Here is an 18,744-nt window from a genome sequence, read left to right on the forward strand (position 1 = left end):
AAAGGGATGTCGATTTTTAGGCGTTGATCTTCCTGCCTTTTCAAACAACAACCCAGTTGGAATAAAATGTGCCTCTTACTGAAACTTCAGAATAGGGGCCATCTTCAAATGGTGGATGACGCATTAGGATAATGTACAGTTTCATAAACAGAAGAACTGACCCACAAGCTATGGATCTAGTCATGCGATCATCTGGCAGCTCTGTGCATTAGGGAGATGCTCTGCTGTTCCAATACACCTTGCTAGTTCCCATTTGCATAGTCTTGACCAGCGGTTCCCAAAGCTTTGGGTGCCACCGGCCCTTTGGTTCCATGAACTCATCCCCAGTCCTCACTACCCTATAAAAAGCACTATTCAGAATAGTGGTTTGCATGACCCACCAAGGAAGATAAATAATAAAATAATAAATAATAAAATAAAATAAACGATAAATAGATAAATGATTAAAAAATTAAAAAACACAATAACATTCAAAACAGCCCCTTTTATTCCAAATCCAATTGAAACGATATCATTTAATTCTTTCAACAATATTGAAGAACTTGATCCAACGATACCAGCTTTTCAATGTCATAGACACCTCCAGGGTCCCCTTGCTGTCCCCCTGCCTCTTAGTCCCCCCAGGAATCCCCCCCTGTCAAGGGGGCAGTACTGCCCACTTTGGGACCTATGGGTCTAGGGGATGAGGAGACGGAGTGAGGGGAAAGAGTACAGGATGCTGCCCATCCTGAGCAGCTTAGAACCACAGAATTGTAGAGGCTCACCTAGTGGTCCAACTCCCTGCCGTGCAGAATATTTTGCCCTATGTGGAGCTTGAACCCACAACCCTAAGATTAAGGGTCTCCTGCTCTACCTGCTGAGCTTCTGCTCTTGGCTGGTTGGCCATGATTAACCCTGTCCTCACCCCCATCGGCTTCCTTTTACAAGAATCTTGAAGAATTTGACAGAGCCATTTCCTTCCTCGCTGGGCAATCTCTTTTTGTGCCACTGCCTCCCTCTGCCATGCCAGCATCCTTCTGGAAGGATAACAAGCACCAGGATGCTCTCTGGAAGGCACCCAGCCTTACTTGGCACCATTGGATGTGTTCATAGTGAAAGGCTCTTGGGTCCTCCTCCTCCTCCTGCATGCCAATCCGCTATGGGAGTGGGATGTTTTCTTGGCTTGGCTTCCGCCCTGGCTCTGCTCCATTTTGTACTTTTTTCTACATACAACACCATCAGTGTATTCAGGAAGGTTTTTACACTGAGTTAAAACAAATTGGATTCAGTGGTGGGTGGGATTGCCAAAGTCATTTCCCCCAGAGCCTCATCCCCCTTTTAATTTTTTTTTTTTTTGCCATGTACATAAAGCTGAATGTGCACAAATTGAATGTGCATAAGTTACAGGCATGCTGTTTTTAATAACACGGGTGGCGCTGTGGTCTAAACCACTGAGCCTCTTGGGCTTGCCGATCAGAAGGTCGGCGGTTTGAATCCCCATGCTGGAGTGAGCTCCCGTTGCTCTGCCCCAGCTTCTGCCAACCTAGCAGTTCAAAAGCACACCAGTTCAATTAGATAAATAGGTACCGCTGTGGTGGGAAGGTAAACGGCGTTTCCGTGCGCTCTGGTTTCCATCACGGTGTTCCGTTACACCAGAAGCGGTTTAGTCACACTGGCCATGTGGCCCAGAAAGCTGTCTGTGGACAAACGCCGGCTCCCTCACCTTGGCAGCAAGGTGAGCACCGCAACTGCATAGTTACCTTTGACTGGAATTAACCATCCAAGGGTCCTTTACCTCCCCCAAATGTTAGCCCAATGGTGTGACCAATGGTGGTCCTCCAGGCCAAAAAGTTTTCCCTGTCCCTCTTAATGGATATAGTGTTCTTCACCTGCTGCCTGTTGGGTGTGGCAGACAGAAGAAGGAAGGACTCAGAATGGCTTGGCATGATTGGCTGTGATTCCTGCATTCGCCAGGGGTTGGACTGGATGACCTTTGGGGGACCCTCCCAACTCTGCAGTTCTATTATTCTATTATGATTATCACTCCTTGGTTAGTCCTAACAGCAGTGAATTTCCTGCAGGCTCTGCCTGTTTGCCTCTAGCCTGCATCCTATAATAGGAGCTCTTATATTTAATCTCCAGGCTGCGTCCGCACTGGCGAGGCCCCTTTCAGTCAGCCGAGATCAAGGCAGGCAGGAGTCCAACTCCCGCAGGACTCCCTCTGACAGAACATGGCTGGCTGCGTTGAGGCGCTGGGCTGTGTGATGTGCCTGCGCTGCAAGCAATCAAAGTGTGAGCTATGGCGGCTCTCTCCCCCCCCCGGGGTCTCGTTGGCAGTTTGGGGGTTTGAAGAGAACTTTCTAGCCTGGGGCTGCTTTCAAAAATCTGACGGCTTTTCCTGTTTAAACAGCCTGGCTGGGGGGCAAACTGTTTATTTCTGTGTCAGTCACAGAATGTAGCTAAGCCGTGAGGTTTGGCGGGACCCCCTCCCTGCTTTGGAGAGTGGGGGCAGGGAGAGAGGGAAAGTGATGGGGGGGGGGAAGAAGAGGTGGCTGGACCAGATTTCCATTCCAGGAGTCAATCTATTCTAGCATCCTGTTCTCAGAGTGGTCATCCAGAGGCCCAGAATGAGAAACCAGCAAGCAGGACATGAGCACAAGAGCCCTCCCCCCCGCAGCTTCCAGCCAATGGCATTCAGAAGCATCACTGTCTCCAAATGTGGAGGCAGCGCATGACCTCCAACATGGCTGGTAGCCACTGATACCCTTTGATAGCCTCAGGGCCGTCTTAAGCATATCTGGCACCGCGGTGCAAAGCTCCCTGTGATGGCCTGGGAATCTGATTCAGAGGCTGAACCTAAGGAATCCTAGCCTGCACAGGAGTCCCCGCCTCCAGGGCCGGCTGAGCTGGGGCAGGGGCTTGAACCTGAAGGGCCCTCACCTGTGCCGGATCCTCAGGAGCAGACACCAGCTGAATCTGCTCTGGCTCCGGAGGTGATTGAAGACCCATTGCCTGCAGGTGCTCCTCTCCCAGCCCTGTCAGGGAAAGGTGAGGTTGCCTCTGGGTCCAGTAACCCTCCAGCCTCTCCTGAGCTGCAGAGGCTCAGGACAGAGAGGTGGAGGGAACTAAGTTCTCGCAGGAGGAATGCTCGCCTCCAGGCCAGGAGAGGTGAGTCACCTGTGGACTGGGGCCGCCCTATGCCTCAGAGGAGATAAAGGCCAGCCCGCCCAGTCCCAGGTTGCGGGAGCAACATCGTTGGTTACCTGTTCCTGCCAGCTCCCTGTCCTGTTTTCTGCCAAAGTTCCTGACCACGCCTGACTCCCTGCCTTGGACCCCGCTTCAGCCTCGGACCGGACACGGACCATGCCACATGGTAACCTCCCCCCCCGGGACCAGCACACTCCCTCTGTTGCTCCCCGTTTCCCAGGGTTGTCCACCTTTTTTTAGGGAGGACGGCGCTGCCGGTGGGGCTGGAGGAGGCGGGCAGCGGCTGGAGGGCAGCTCCTCCAGTGGGAAAGAGGCAGAGGCTGGATGTGGCGCCTCCGGGCTCAGCTGGCCGCTTTGTGCCACGGTGGCCACAGCAGACGGAGGCTCCAGGTGCGGCGCTGCTTTGGCGCGGCATGGCGGAGGCGGGCAAGGGTGGTGAGCTGATGCCAGGAGGCACCACGTCCAGCCACAGTCTCTTCCCTGGCACCCTGCAGAACATGGTGCCCCGGCACCCCGGCACCCCGCGCCACTAGCCTCTATGGGTAAGACGCCCCTGGATAGCCTTATCTTCCATGAGATAGCCTTCTCCCTTGATCTCTTCCTCTCTGCTGTGTCGTGGTTCCCTTGTCTACATCTGGTTTATTCTTTTGTGTGTGTTTTCTTTCTGGAAAGGGAAGGGGTGGGGTGGAGTGTGTGTGTGTGTGTGTGTGTGTGTGTGTGTGTGTGTGGAGGGAGACTCCCCAAACAGCATCTTCTGTGTACATTGGCATTTATTCAATAGATAGATTTACACCCGTGTTCAACCTGCACGCTACACCCCTCTAAACCATTAGGGAGCTGTTTACTTCACTATGACCTTTGTTATCTGTTGGCGGGTCTATAGACAAGGTCGGTTTTAATCATCCCAGCCACCTGGTGATCAATAGAGGCATTTTTCGCACCAGGAATTCCTTTTTTCTCACTGCCTATATTTCCCCGTCATTTCATGAGACAGATTCATTTGGAGAAACCGGGATGGACTTTGCTCAGCTGAAGCCCACTGGGGCCATGGAAAGTGGTGGAGGGTTGTTTCCTGCACTGTTGTTGTTGCTGATGCTTTTTTAAAAATAGCTGCTCCCCACGAAGCTATTCCACAGCTCGTCAATACCTACTTAACAAATCTGCTTTTAAAACAAGGCATCCAATTTTGCTTGGCTAACTGCCCTGGGGGCTCATCCAGGAAGCCTTTAACGGGTGAATCGATGGCACTTTGTCTCCACTTTGTCATTGGGGAGGATGTGAGTGAGCAAGAATCCCTTAGATCCCTAAGATGTCCTGGTGGGTTCTGAAAAACAATGACATTTAGGACAGGACACAAAGGAATGGAGTGTGTCTCCTCAGTTGGTGCCAGACAGAACGTGGACCACCAAAGATGCTGAGGGTTGGAAGATTTGGGACTGATGAAGTCCTTCTTCACGCAGCGCATAGTTAAACTGTGGAACTCCCTCCCACAGGAGGCAGTGGTGGCCGCCAACTTGGATGGCTTTTAAAAAGGTTGGCCATCTTCATGGAGGAGAAGACTATTGATGACTTCTAGCCATGATGGCTATGCTCTGCTTCCACAGTTAGAAGCAGCAATGCTTTTGAATACCAGTTGCTGGAAACTGCAGGTATGGAGGGTGTTCAAATCCTGCTTGTGGGTTTCCCATTGGGGCATCTTGCTGGCCACTGTGGAGCAGGATGCTGGACTGGAGGGGCCACTGGCCTGATCCTGCAGGCTCTTTTTATGTTCTCATGCTGTTGTTCGAGAAAAGCGCTCCCCCTCCCTGCCCTGGATCAGTATTTAAGCTCAATCTAGTTCATCCAAATTTAAATTTAAACATAAGCCATCATCTTCACTTTGAACCCCCTCCGACGTTCATTAATATAACAGCACTTTATATTGTTTCATTGGTAACATAAGAGGAAAAATGACTATCACTCATGCTGAATCTAAGTACAACCACCAGGGCTCCTGATTAGGTGCTGAGCTATGTGATGTTGAATGTCAGCTGTTAACTCTGTTCTGTGCTGTTTCCCCTTTGTTTTTGTTTAAACCAATTCGTGAACCAAGAACTTACACAGTTACCATTAATAATGAACCATATGTTGTGGATACTACTGCAAATTTATTGTGCTGTTTTTGTGATATGCAGATGGCATAAGGAGACTTGGTCTATTTATTTGCATCATTTGTTATTCCTAGGATCCTTGTTTATAAAACCCAATAAAAGGTACCGGTATGTTTTAAAAACCCAGCATGTTCTTGAGATATCACTCTGTGTCAAAAAGATGGCTTTAAAAATAAGGAAGGGGTGTTGTTGTTGTTGATGTTGTTATTTGCACTAGTAGATAGGTAACTTTTAAGAGTGCACAGCAGAGAGATCCAATGTGTGCAACAAAGTTACTAGTAACCTGCTTTTCCCTTCTCTTGTGCTGTTTGTTTATTGCTTAGTTGTTTTCATCACAAACAAGTGTCACAAATTTCCCAGTGCATATTCCCCCTCCCAGTATGGCTTGAGCTTAGATGGATAGAAGTGTTAAATTTCTGAACTGGGAACGATTTGGCTTTGGTGCAAAAGATTCTGTGTGTTGTGATTTTGAAATGCAACGGAGGTGCCTGGGGTTCTGCGATGGAAATATGAATCTGTTGATGTTGCAGTTTGGCTGCAAAGTCCACTTGACTCTAAAAATAGCTCTATATAGGATGTAAAAGCTCTTTCAGGTCAAAGTTTCAGATTCCCAGACTCTGCTGCCATTTGTTCCTGGATACATGTTGGAACAATTTTCACTATTCATTATTTCCCCACTCCCCCTTTGAACTCTAAATCCATGTCAATATCCATGTTGGCCTTGTTTTTTTATAAAAATAAATAAGGGGGGAAATGCTGAATGAAATTCTCTTGTAGTGACTTCCTTTCCCGCCTCTTTAAGCCGCCTATTAATCAATCCATTCTGAGGAACAAAACTTCAAACAGATCTTGGAGGTAGCTTTTTACCCAATATGTGTTCAGGATCTTGTGATATTACTCTGTGTCAAAAAGAGGGAGATGATAGATGATGATAGATGATAGATAGATAGATAGATAGATAGATAGATAGATAGATAGATATAGATAGATGATAGATAGATAGATGATAGATAGATGATAGATAGATAGATGATAGATAGATGATAGATAGATGATAGATAGATAGATAGATAGATGATAGATGATAGATGATAGATAGATGATAGATAGATGATAGATAGATAAATAAATAAATAGATATAGATGATAGATATAGATAGATAGATAGATAGATAGATAGATAGATAGATAGATAGATAGATGATAGATAGATAGATAGATAGATAGATAGATGATAGATAGATAGATGATGATAGATAGATGATGATAGAGATAGATAGATAGATAGATGATAGATAGATGATAGATAGATAGATAGATAGATAGATAGATAGATAGATAGATGATAGATAGATAGATGATAGATAGATAGAGATAGATGATAGATAGATAGATGATAGGGTTCATTGAGAAGTAGTTGGTTCTGAATTGCTTAGGCCACCCGCCACCAACCTGGTGCCCTCCAGATGTTGTGGACTACAACGCCCATCAGGCTCAGTCAATGTGGCCATGCTGGTTGGGTCTCATGAGAGTGTAGTCCAAAACATCCAGAGGTTGGGAAAAGCTGGTGGTAATGAAATAGCACTGAATTGGGGAGATTTGCTTTCCACAAACCATTTCAGGAAATGCTGTAGCCCAACTCCTGGGCTGCTCAGCAGGAATAAAATGTACTGGGCCAGCTCTGATGATTACAGGATTTTCAGCAGCGCTGGGCTTGAGCCCCAAGAGATCTGGAGTCACTCCCAGCAAGTGAGGATTTGAACTCTGGGCTCTCTGAGTTCCTAGTTGAACACTCTAACCACTACAGCACTATACCTTTTGCAAGTAGCTATGTATTTTGAAGTGTGTGTTTAGTATTTTTTTGGGGGGGGGGATTCTCACTTGTGAAGGCAAAACATGGGAAGGAGAAGCTTATCTTTTTACCCCCCACAAGACTGGAATGAAGATTGCCTCCCTGTGCAGCGAGGCTAGGGAGCGGGGAAGTCCCAACTGGTGGGATGGGGTTGTTGTTGTTTTGCCCTCAAGATCCCCCCCCCCATTCTGATCTCAGAGGGGAAATGAAGAGACAAGCTTCCCTTTCTCACATGCTGCCTTCACCAGAAGAATTGGGCTCCCCACCCCTCCAATTGGTCAAGAAAAAACAACTCTCCAGCCGCTGCCTGCCACGTATTAAACCCACGTCAGTTGCGGCCCTCAGACTACCCATTTTCAGCCTTCTGCGGTGCGGCTTTCATATTGTGCATGCCTCCAGCACTCATAATTATGGGGGTCAGTGATGTTGATAGAAGAGTTAAAATTAACAAGGTTCTTAATGAGCTCGGGCTGCTTGGCAATCCTCCACTCTGGCAGGAGAGCACTTTGGTAGGATGAGTTTTGCGTGCGCTGGAGGGCCCTTCAGAGCCTATGCTGTGGGCTGCCTTGGGAGGAATCTGGGTCAGGGAAACCTCTGCCCCTCTCCCCATGTTGTTGGACTACAGTTCCCAGCAGCCCCAGCAGCCAGCTTGGCCAATAGCCAGAGATCAGGGGAGCTGTGGGCCTCAGAAGCTGTTATTCATTCAATCATTCATTCATTCACCTTTAAATTTGTATAAATTTAGGGAACCTTGTGCCCCAATTATTATTATTATTATTAGTAGTGTTATTAAATTAAAATTGTAAAGCACCCTATATCTGTAGATCTCAGGACAGTTCACAGCACGAAATCACAAAATTAAAACACAAAATGCATAATAAAAACAAAAACAAAGACAACCCAATAATCCACAACACATTCTAAAAGGGCATCAGATGTCAATCAGCTGGATAATGAAGGCACATGTGAATCTGCATGAAAATAAGAAGAATCTGATGAATCAAGCGGACGACCCATCTAGTCCAGTGTCTAGTTCAGCAGGACCTGAGCACCAGAGCGACTCTCCCCTCCTGTGTTTTCCAGCAACTGGTATTCAGCAATGCTGCCTCCAACTGTGAAGGCAGAGCACAACCATCATGACTTCAAGCCATGGATGGCCCTCTCCGCCATGAATTTTTCCAATCCTCTTTTAAAGCCAGCCAAGGTGCAGGTCGTCACTTCCTCCTGTCGGAGAGGCTTCCATGGTTGAACTATGTACTTCCTTGGATGTCCATGAGTTCTAGTGTTATAAGAGAAGGAGAAATACTTTTCTCGACCCACTTCCTCCATGCCATGTTGACTCTTAGGCTTATCATGTTGACTCTTAGGCTGGATCTAGACACATAAAAAAACAAAAACGTTTCAGGAAAACGCGTTGTAAACCTCACAATGGGAAATCATGTTGCCAAAAGACGGAACTCCACAGCGCTATCTGGTGTCACAGTGTTATAACACGTTTAAAATGTTTCTTTTTATTATTATTTTAAAAACTAATGTATCTGAGTCCTTACTCGCCTTTTCTACAAACTGCAGCATCAGGCCAATGGCCTATCTCAGTCAGCATCCTCAGTCAGTATTGGCAAAACCTATTTGGTGTTTCGCAACATTCCAACTAGTTGCAGGACCTTAGCCAGACCTAGCAGAGTACATGCAGAATCCACAGAAGCAATTGGCAGCTTGGTTGCAGACAGGATAGACGAAGCAGGAACCAGGAACTTGTAGTTAGGTGTTTATTATATACAGTGGGCCATTTACAGGAACAGAACGCAGATCTTTAGCTAGCTCTCTCTGACATGACTCACAACTCCTACACTGACACACAGAACTCTGAACCTCTGAATACTGAACACTGAACTAACACATTCCAGTTAGTAGGCTATTAATTATCACTCCCTTGAAAGAGCTTGACCAATCAGGGAGCAGTCTCCATGCCTCTGTTATCACCAGGCAAACTTACTCCTTCAGATTGCCTTCTGGCTGTCTGCCAAACCTTAATTGACTCTGTGTGAGTAGCTGCACATACAGTTTCCCAACAGTGAGAAGGGTGCAAGCAGGACATGAGTTCAATAGCATCACCCTCCCCACTTTAGATTCTGAGCAACGGGCATTGAGAAATCTACTGCCTCACATTAGCAGGGCCGTCTTACCCACCAGGCTCTCAGGGAATCGGAGGCCCAAGAGTTGAATCCGGGGAAGAGCCTGCTCATTGGTTGGAGCGCCACAGTGGGCTCTTCTGCTGCGGGCAGCTCTGCGCCACGAGTTCAGGGGTGACCGAGCCAGCAAGACACTGAGGCGGCCAGCTGGCTCCGTCCTCCTGCGTGCCTAGGACTGGGCAACCTGGGAGGGGGGGTTGCCGGGCAGATTTTTGCATCCCAGCGCCACATATGCTTAAGACAGCCCTGCCCATCAGTGAAGGCAGAACCCAGGTATCGTGGCTAGGAGCAGTTGAAATGCAACAATGTGTTATAATAGTGGGAACAGCTTGCAAAAAGGTGTGTATTATGGGAAATGCAGGCAAAACTCTTGTTGTGAAGATTTTCATATGGACTTTAGAAATGTTTGCAAACTGGCGTAGAAGTGGGGTGAACTTAAGCTCGGCAAAAACATGGGATGAGATAACCCCAAATAGACAGATTGGGTGAAAGGAAATACCTGTCATTTGCCGGGGAGCAAAGGCGCCTGCTATCTGTGTCAACAATTCCATGTTCGAACCGGTGTGCTGATAGAGGGATCCGTCGCCTACCTCGTGCGTGGCCTGCCGCACATGTAACAGCATCATATAATTAACAGTCAAGATCATTTACATTGTCGCTTAGCTAATTTTCATAATGTTTTCTTTATTATCAGAGGAAGAAATTAACCCAAGAATTTATTTACATACCAGTCTCAAACAGTAACAGCTTGCTAATTGCCTGTTAGGTGATTAATAAGCTTACAGCAGATGCTAATGAATCGAGGGCTCCCTCTTCCAAAGGTGCTCCGTGCGGCAGGATTCTGTTTTGGCAGCTTAATTAGTGCAATAATTATGTACTTGTTGCTCCTTCTTTCAAGCAAATACTGTCAAATGCTTAAAAGATTAAAGTGAATTATATCACCAAGAACTAGCAGTACTTAAGGACGCTGCTGCTGCTGCAAACTTCTTTGTTTATTCCAAATATAGATGGGAGCTGAAGGCGCTGGGGCTTGCCATCTGCACAGGCCTTTCCATTCTGTTTCTTTTTACGGCTGCAAAGGTTCTGCCTCCAATATCTTGAAAATCAGCCACAAAGCCTGATAATAACTGCAATTCTTGTGCTGCAGAGCGCTCAACTAGATGGCCCTTAGGGTCTCTTCCAATCTGGAGGTTCTATGATTCTATGAAGTCTTTCCTTACATATCCAGAGTATTGATAACTGGCCTTTTAGGGCTCCTTGGGGTCCTATTTGATAACCACAACCTCAGTTCAAAGAACTGGCCTCTGACCTGGAAGGTCTTCCACCAAAGAATGTAAGAACATCACAAGAGTCCTGCTGGAACAGACCAAAAGGGGCCCATCTGGTCCAGCATCCAGTTCCCTTAGTGGCCAGCCAGATAGATGCTTCTTGTGGGAAACCCATAAGCAGGATCCCAGCACAAGAGCCCTCTTCCCTCCTGGACTTCCAGCAACTGGCATTGAGAAACATTACTGTATCTAACCATGGAGACAGAACATATAAAATGCTCACGTATCAAATCCTGGTGGACCACTGTGAGAGCAAGTTGCTTTGGCCTGATCCAGCAGACTCTTCTCATATTCTCACCTCCCGATACCCCGTGAAAAATGGGACATCCTGTTTTCTCTTGTGAGAGAAAATGGCGGCCATTTTGGGTGCTGTGATCTTGCCTGGAAAAAAAGTGCTCCTCCTCTGAAGAAAGTGTGTCCTTTGGGCTCCATGAACTTGTGTGGGTCACAAGACTCACACGGGAGCGCAGCCTGGAAGACACACACCCCAGTTTTAGGACTCAAGGCATATGTACATGATGGATGATCTAGACCATTCTCCACTAGAGGTGATGGTGACAACTACAAATCTTAGATGACTTTTTAAAAGGGATTTGACCAAAATGAGGGCAATGGACCCTTCATGTTCTGGAACAGTGTGTCTCTCAGTACCGAGGGCTTGCTAGGAGCCATGGCGTCTGGCCTTCATTATTCATGGACTGCTTGTGAGCTGTCTGCTTTGGGAGTCAGAAGATGGGCCTTTGTGGGAGACGGCCCCCTCCCCTGGCCTTGAGATGTCCACATTGGCAAGCTAGCTCCTTCTCTGCCTCTTGCCCTTTGCCCTTCCAGACTTCCTGCCTAGACAAGGCAGTTGGGATGAGGCCACATTGGCCAGTCAGCCCTCCCGCCGCTTGCTCAGATTTCCTCTTTCGGTAGCTGTTGCTCTTGCCTCGCTTAATCCCGGCATTATCTGATTGTCGCAGTGTGTTTTTCCACATCAGGCCCCTCGCCAGGGAGTTACTTAACCTACAATTGCACTATAATGCAGCCCATCTGAAACCAAACACTTTCCAGAGGGGGTCTTATAAACAGGCCATCAACGACTGCCTCCTTCTTTGTGTCTGAGCTCTCAGGAGTCAGGTTTTGGCACCCGCTCAGGCCCTCAGAGTGCCCCTCCTCGCTTTATCGCTGGCCAACACGTTGAGTGCAAGTCGAAAAGAAGGGGGTCCTTTCGGAGACTGCGGCCTTTGGAAAACAAATTCCACAGGCTGGAATTTATTAGGAATGCCTGAGTCGCTGTGGCTGATCTGGTTCCAAAAAGTTCAGGTCAACCAAAGAAATCTCTGACTCAAGTTCAAAGAATTTGGCGTTATTATGGGAAATGTGGCTTGTCCTAAGGAACGAGAACAGGAACACCTCTCCTTAGATATTAAGAATAATCAGGCATTCGAGAATCAGTCTTGCTGCCAGCGAAGGCTCTTTTTTGTGGTTTGTGGTTTTTTTGTGTGTTAATAACTCTGCTTTCACAAATGTTATGCTGATAGCATTTTTATTATTATTATCCTGGCAGTCCTGGCTCCCTGCTGCGATGGAGAAAGGGGAGGCGTTCAATCTCCATCAGAACTCATTAATTTTAAAAAGTTGGCCGGTGTTTGCAAAGTGTTAGGCGCATGAAAATTAATGTTGACAAACCTTTGAGGAATAGGATGCAACGATACAAATCAATTGAAGGAAATAGCCTGCAGTTAGACTTCAGCATCGATGCGCCGTCATTGCTTTAAAGAGGGGAAATTTTTAGAAGGGGCTGGTTGAGTGCAGACATGTAGAGCAAATCTTAAGCTGCCACCTGACGTGTGGCTTTAGGGTAAAGTCGGTCGATGACTGGCATGCAGGAACAGGCCATCAGTAGGAAGGCATTGAAAATAAAACTGCCAGTATCCTAATGCTGATGGACAAATCTATGGTGAGACCACTTTTGGAATACAGTGATACCTTGGGTTACAGACGCTTGAGGTTACAGACGCTTCAGGTTACAGACTCCACTAACCCAGAAATAGTACCTCGGGTTAAGAACTTTGCTTCAGGATGAGAACAGAAATCGTGTGGCAGTGGTGTGGCAGCAGCGGGAGGCCCCATTAGCTACAGTGGTACCTCAGGTTAAGAGCAGTCTCAGGTTAAGAATGGACCTCCAGAACGAATTAAGTTCTTAACCCGAGGTACCACAGTGTTGTGTGCACTTCTGGTTACCTTACCTCAAAAAGGATGATGATGATAATATTAATAATAATTTATACCCCACCCATCTGGCTGGGTTTCCCCAACCACTCTGGGCGGCTCCCAGCAGAATATTAATAATAACAATAAAAAAGTGATAAAACATCAAACATGAAAAACTTCCCTAAACAGGGCTGCCTTTGAATGTCTTCTAAAAGTCAGCTAGTTGTTTATTTCCTTGACATCTGATGGGAGGGCGTTCCACAGGGCGGGCGCCACTACCGAGAAGGCCCTCTGCCTGGTTCCCTGTAACTTGGCTTCTCGCAGTGAGGGAACTGCCAGAAGGCCCTCAGTGCTGGACCTCAGTGTCCGGGCAGAACGATGGGGGTGGAGATGCTCCTTCAGGTATACTGAGCCGAGGCAGTTTAGGGCTTTAAAGTTCAGCACCAACACTTTGAATTGAGCTCAGAAACGTTGTAGAGTTGGAAAAGGATGTTGTAGAGTTGGGAAATGTTTGGAAAGGGCCGACCAAAATGATCAAGGGGATGGGGCGACTCCCGTATGAAGAAAGGTTGCAGCATTTGGGACTTTTTAGTTTGGAAAAAGGCAAAGTGAGAGGCAACGTGTTGGAAGTTTATATAGTGATACCTGGCATGGAGAAAGCAGATCTAGAAAAGCAATTCTCCCTCTCTCATAAAACTAGAACTCGTGGACATCCAAGGAAGCTGAATGTTGGAAGATTCCACACAGATAAGAGAAATGACTTCTTCGTGCAGTGCATAGTTAAACTATGGAACTCTCTCCCACAGGAGGAAATGGTGGCCTGCAACTTGGCTGGCTTTAAAAGAGGATTAGACAACTTCAGGAAGAGGGCCATCAATGGCTCCTGGTCATGATGGCTGTGCTCTGCCTTCACAGCTGGAAACAGCAATTCTTCTGAATACCAGCTGCTGGAAACCACAAGAAGGGAAAGTTGCTCTTGTGCTCAAGTCCTACTTCTGAGTTTCCTGTAAGAGGTATTTGGTTGGCTGCTGTGAGATGGGATGCCAGAATAGATGGGTCATTTTCCTGATCTAGAAGGTTCTTATGCTCTTATGAGTTAAATGGTTTATTATTATTATCATTATTATTTAGATCATTTAGACCAGACCTCCCCAACCTGATACCCCTGAGATATTTTTGACTGCAACTCCCATCAGCCCCAGACAAAGGTCAGGGTTGAGAATTGTTGGCTACCCCTAGCATATAGGAGTTCTCAGTTTTATTTTTGTGTCTCTCCAGGTTGGTGCCATCAGGTAAGGTGCTATCCTTAACTAGCGATGCCATATATAGAATTGGTTCGACAAGGGATTCAGGTTCCTCCGCTTGAATTTACGCAAAGTAGAAATTGCCTTAGCACTTTGTCAAGGAAAATGATATCCACCCAGACCTCTCGTAAGATTTGAAACTATACTGATTGATCACAGATTGCAAAAGGGCTTACTATCAAGGAAGTATTAGGTGGCAATTATCAGAATTACACGATGTCAAGAGCGGGGTTAAAAATAGATGGGGAAATGTTTTAGGATTATTATCTCTGATTACGTCAAGTTGGCCTTAATTACTCGGCTGATGTGGCTGCAAAAGAAAGTTTAATAAGGTCTTGTATTTATGGTATGACACACCATATGAGTTGCAAAAGATGTATAAATAATCCAATGCACATCGTTGGTAATATGGGCAAGAATTTAGACATGTTTGAGTGTAAGGAAATAAAGAAGTTCTGGATTAATAGATATTTAATTTAATAAATGGAACCTTGTGACATCAGCTGCAACACAATGAGTTATTATTGGTGGGGCTTGGGAAGGTACAACCAAATAAGTTGAATAAAATGGTAAGTAAAATGGGGGTGGGTATTGAGAAGGAACCATATAAGAACATAAGAAGAGCCTGCTGGATCAGGCCAATGGCCCATCTAGTCCAGCATCCTGCTCTCACAGTGGCCAACCAGATGCCTGTGGGAAACCCGCAAGCAGGATTTGAGCGCAAGAGCCCTTTCCCTTCCTGGGGTTTCCAGCAACTGGTACCCACAAACATTTACTGCCTCTGACAGTGGAGGCGGAGCCGAGCCTCTAATGTGGCTGGTAGCCATCAATAGCCTTTTCCTCTGTGACTTTGCCTAATCCTCTTTTAAAGCCCTCCAAGGTGGTGACCATCGCTGTAGAAGTGAGTTCCACAGTTTCATCACATGGGTTGCCTTGAGCTCCTTGAAGGAAAGGTTGGATATCAATGTAGTAAGTGATTAATAAATGAAAGAACAAAATGCCTTCATTGCATTATTTGTTTCAGTGGCTAAGAACCGGAGGACACCAACAACCCCCCATTTCTAGGTGACTGGAAGCATCTGGGAAGGAATTTCAGCGGGTACCGGTAAGTTTTTCTATGGCAAGAAGGGGATTAACTAAAAAAAGAGATGTTAGAATGTTGGTATAAAATGTGTATGTTGTTGGAAGGAGAGAATGGCCCAAAACCAGATAAGGAAGGAGGTGTTAGAATGAATTTAATTAAATGATTACTGGATGACAAACAAGAATAATTGTGACTCAGCTGCAGTATTCCTATAGATGATGAACTGCATATGTTTCAGGCTTGTGTTCCCTTAATCTCTCTGCCGTCTGTCAGCCTGTTTTAAAATTCTTATTTTATGAATGCAAAGTTTAAAAAGAGACAGAAATGCTACTCTGTCTGGCCACAGGGTAGTCAAGGGGATGCCCTCCAGATCTTGCTGGACTACAACTCCCATCATCCCTGCTGGTTAGGGGCTGATGGGAGTTGTGGTCTCCAACATTTGGAGTACTTCTTCGTGCTGTGCATAGTTAAACCATGGAACTCACTGCCACAGGAAGCAGTGATGGCCACTAACCTAGATGGATGGACAAATTTATGGAGGAGAGGGCTATTGATGGCCACTAGCCATGATGACTATGTTCTGCTTCCACAGCTGGAGGCATCAGTGTTTCAGAATCCCAGCTGCTGGAAACCAGAGGAGAGAAGGGTGCTTTTCTTGTGCTCAAATCCTGCTCATGCGTTTCCCATTGGGGCATCTGGTCAGCCACCGAGAGAACAGGATGCTGAGCTAGATGGGCCATTGGCTGATCCAACAGGCTCTTCTTATGTTCTCATGAGAACAGCTCCTGACCTAGCAAATTAACCTCCCAAGGCCCAGTGCAGTTTCAAGCAGGAACCTGGAGAGCGTCACATGACCACGGTCAATATGGAGTAGATGGAGGGAACCTGTGTAGGGGCATTAGGAGAACCTTTGGCCTTCCCCAGTCTGTTGCCCTCCGGACTACAACTCCCTTGATCTCTGATTGTGGGGCTGATGGGAGTTGGAGTCCAACAACATCCGGAGGACCATAGGTTGGGTAAGTCTGGGCTAGTAGGATGGTGGTGGTTGGGATCAAGGCTTGCTTTGATACACAAAGCTTCTGTCCCATGGCAGCCCTTTCCCCAAAGTGAGGGTGTTGATCCTCTTAGCAGCAGGAGAAAGCACTGGTGAAAAGTGGCTACGTAGCCTGGAAGAAAGACTGAGAGGTGACATAGAAGCCACCTTCAGATATCGGAAGATGGAGCAAGATTGTTTTCTGCTGCTCGGGGGGGGGGGGAATCAATGGATTCAGATTACAAGAAAGGAGATTCTGACTAAACATTAGGAAGAACTTTCTGAGCTGTTCGACAGTGGACCGGACAACCTCAGAAGTTGGTGCACTCTCCTTCATTGGAGGAGGAGGAGTTTGGATTTGATATCCGCTTTATCACTACCCTATGGAGTCTTAAAGCAGCTAACAATCTCCTTTCCCTTCCTCCCTCACAACAAACACTGTGTGAGGTGAGTGGGGCTGAGAGACTTCAGAGAAGTGTGACTAGCCCAAGGTCAACCCAGCAGCTGCATGTGGAGGAGCGGGGAAGCGAACCCAGTTCACCAGATTACGAGTCCACCGCTCTTAACCACTACACCACACTGGCTCTCACATTGGAGGTCTTTGAGCAGAGGTCAGATGGGCACCTGTCAAGGATTCTTCCGTTAAGATTCATGCATTGCAAGGGGTTGGACTAGATAACCATCGGGGTTCCCTTCCAACCCTACAATTCTATGATTTTAAGAGGCCCCATGGAGCCTGGCAGCAGAACCTCCCTATATAACAAAGGATTGCCCTTTCCTGCTGCCAGCCAGTTATTTCTGCTTAAAATGGTTGTTAACAAATAGAATCCGAAGTCTGTGAGATCTGATCAGTGTTACTTCAGGGCTTGTACATTCTGAAAGCTCCCCTGCCTTTCAGAGTGAATAATGATCCTGCTTTGGAGATGAGCATCGCCACAACCAGAAGGTGACATTGCCTCCATCAGCCGTGGCAAAGTCAATGGGAGATTCCCGCTGGAGGGTTCTAGTTGCCAGAACGAGGCTGATCATGTACCCAGGAATGCGGTAGAGGAAGAATGTGAAAACCAAGCCATGTTGTCCACTTGAACCCACAAATCATCTTTACACAAGCAAGGAATGCCTGCCAGGGGCCTTCCCAACACGCCGTCTCGAATCACTCACAGACCAGTTGAAGGAACTATAAGCTACCCCATTTCTGTGCACTCAAGATAGTGGATAATCTCCATTCTATTTTCTTCTTTAAAAATTCATCCCATCCTTCAGCCAAAGATGCTTACAGATCGCTAAAGAAAGACAACTGTAGAGCTCAGGCTTGCAGTATTAAAAAAGACACAGCATAAAAGGAAAACATTTTGGGGAGGGCGGAGGAAAGCAGCAAACTCAGCTATGAGTTCTAAATTAACAGTTCTTCTCTTGACCAGCAGAGGTGAAAAAGCAGAGAAGGCACCAAAAGCAGCTGGTCTCCCCACAGTATGGATGGAGTGGTTCTGCGTCTCCCCTCTTCCTTCTTCTTCTGCAGTCTACTGGAATGACAGCTGAGAGGTGGTAGTTGATGGAAGGAGAAGCCTGACTTCTCAGCAGCGATGGTGTGAGTGAGGGGACTGCATCCCTTCTCTTTCCTCCTTTATTACAGCTTGATACAATCAGATAAAATATTTCCTTTTCAATTGTTCCAAAACATTATATTGTTACATGATACCCCAATCTCTGAGCGGTGAGAGGTTCTAGGTCATTACCCATGTTTCGTTTCCTTGGAATGAAGGTGAGTGGAAACAGTGGTGCCTTTAGGATATATGACTTTATTTGCCCAGACATACAACCTGAGCATAAGATGGAGGGGCTCACAGCATTAACAACGCAACAGATCTTTCTTCTCCATTAGTCACGGCTTTGGATCCAGCAGAAAGCTAGCAGGGCTCTGTGTCTCCAGCCTCCAGCCTGCTTTCAGTTCAGTTCACACCCACTAGCTATTGTTCTCCTACCCGGCAACTAGGTGAAGGGGTTGCCTTTGTTCCTCCCACTTCATACCTCTCCTGGTCCTGGGAGACTAGGCAGGAAGGGAGCTGGTCACAGCAGGAGGGGGAGACCCCCTGGCTTCTCCAGCAGCCTGCTTCATCACTGCCTGATGGACCCTCTCCTCTCCAGCCTCAGCTTCTGCATCTGATTCTGGACTGCTCTCTGCCGCAGAATCTCCCTGCTCACTAAACCCTGTTACCTCTTCAGCTTCCAACATCCCCTTTTCCCCAATCTTCTCCCTCTGACCACTGATAGTTGTCCCACTCCCTGGGCTCTCTTGGGGGTTCCCCGGCTGGTGCCTCTCTTTATCCCTCTGTATCCAACCAGTCCATGACAGAAGAGGGAGCCCAGTTTGGCCAGATCCTATCCCCCCCCCTCCGGCCCTGTTGTTCCTTTGCAGATC

At 46.9% G+C, this 18,744-nt stretch overlaps 1 long non-coding RNA gene across 1 annotated transcript in view; it reads right to left on the reverse strand.

The window, feature by feature from the left end:
* The window catches only part of LOC309356999, a 401,715-nt gene that overhangs the window by 180,865 nt on the left and 202,106 nt on the right, over window positions 1–18,744 (reverse strand). The window lies entirely within an intron of this gene.

Source organism: Podarcis melisellensis (assembly GCF_964234715.1).
Source record: "Podarcis melisellensis genome assembly, chromosome: 14".
In the NCBI taxonomy this organism is placed as follows: domain Eukaryota; kingdom Metazoa; phylum Chordata; class Lepidosauria; order Squamata; family Lacertidae; genus Podarcis; species Podarcis melisellensis.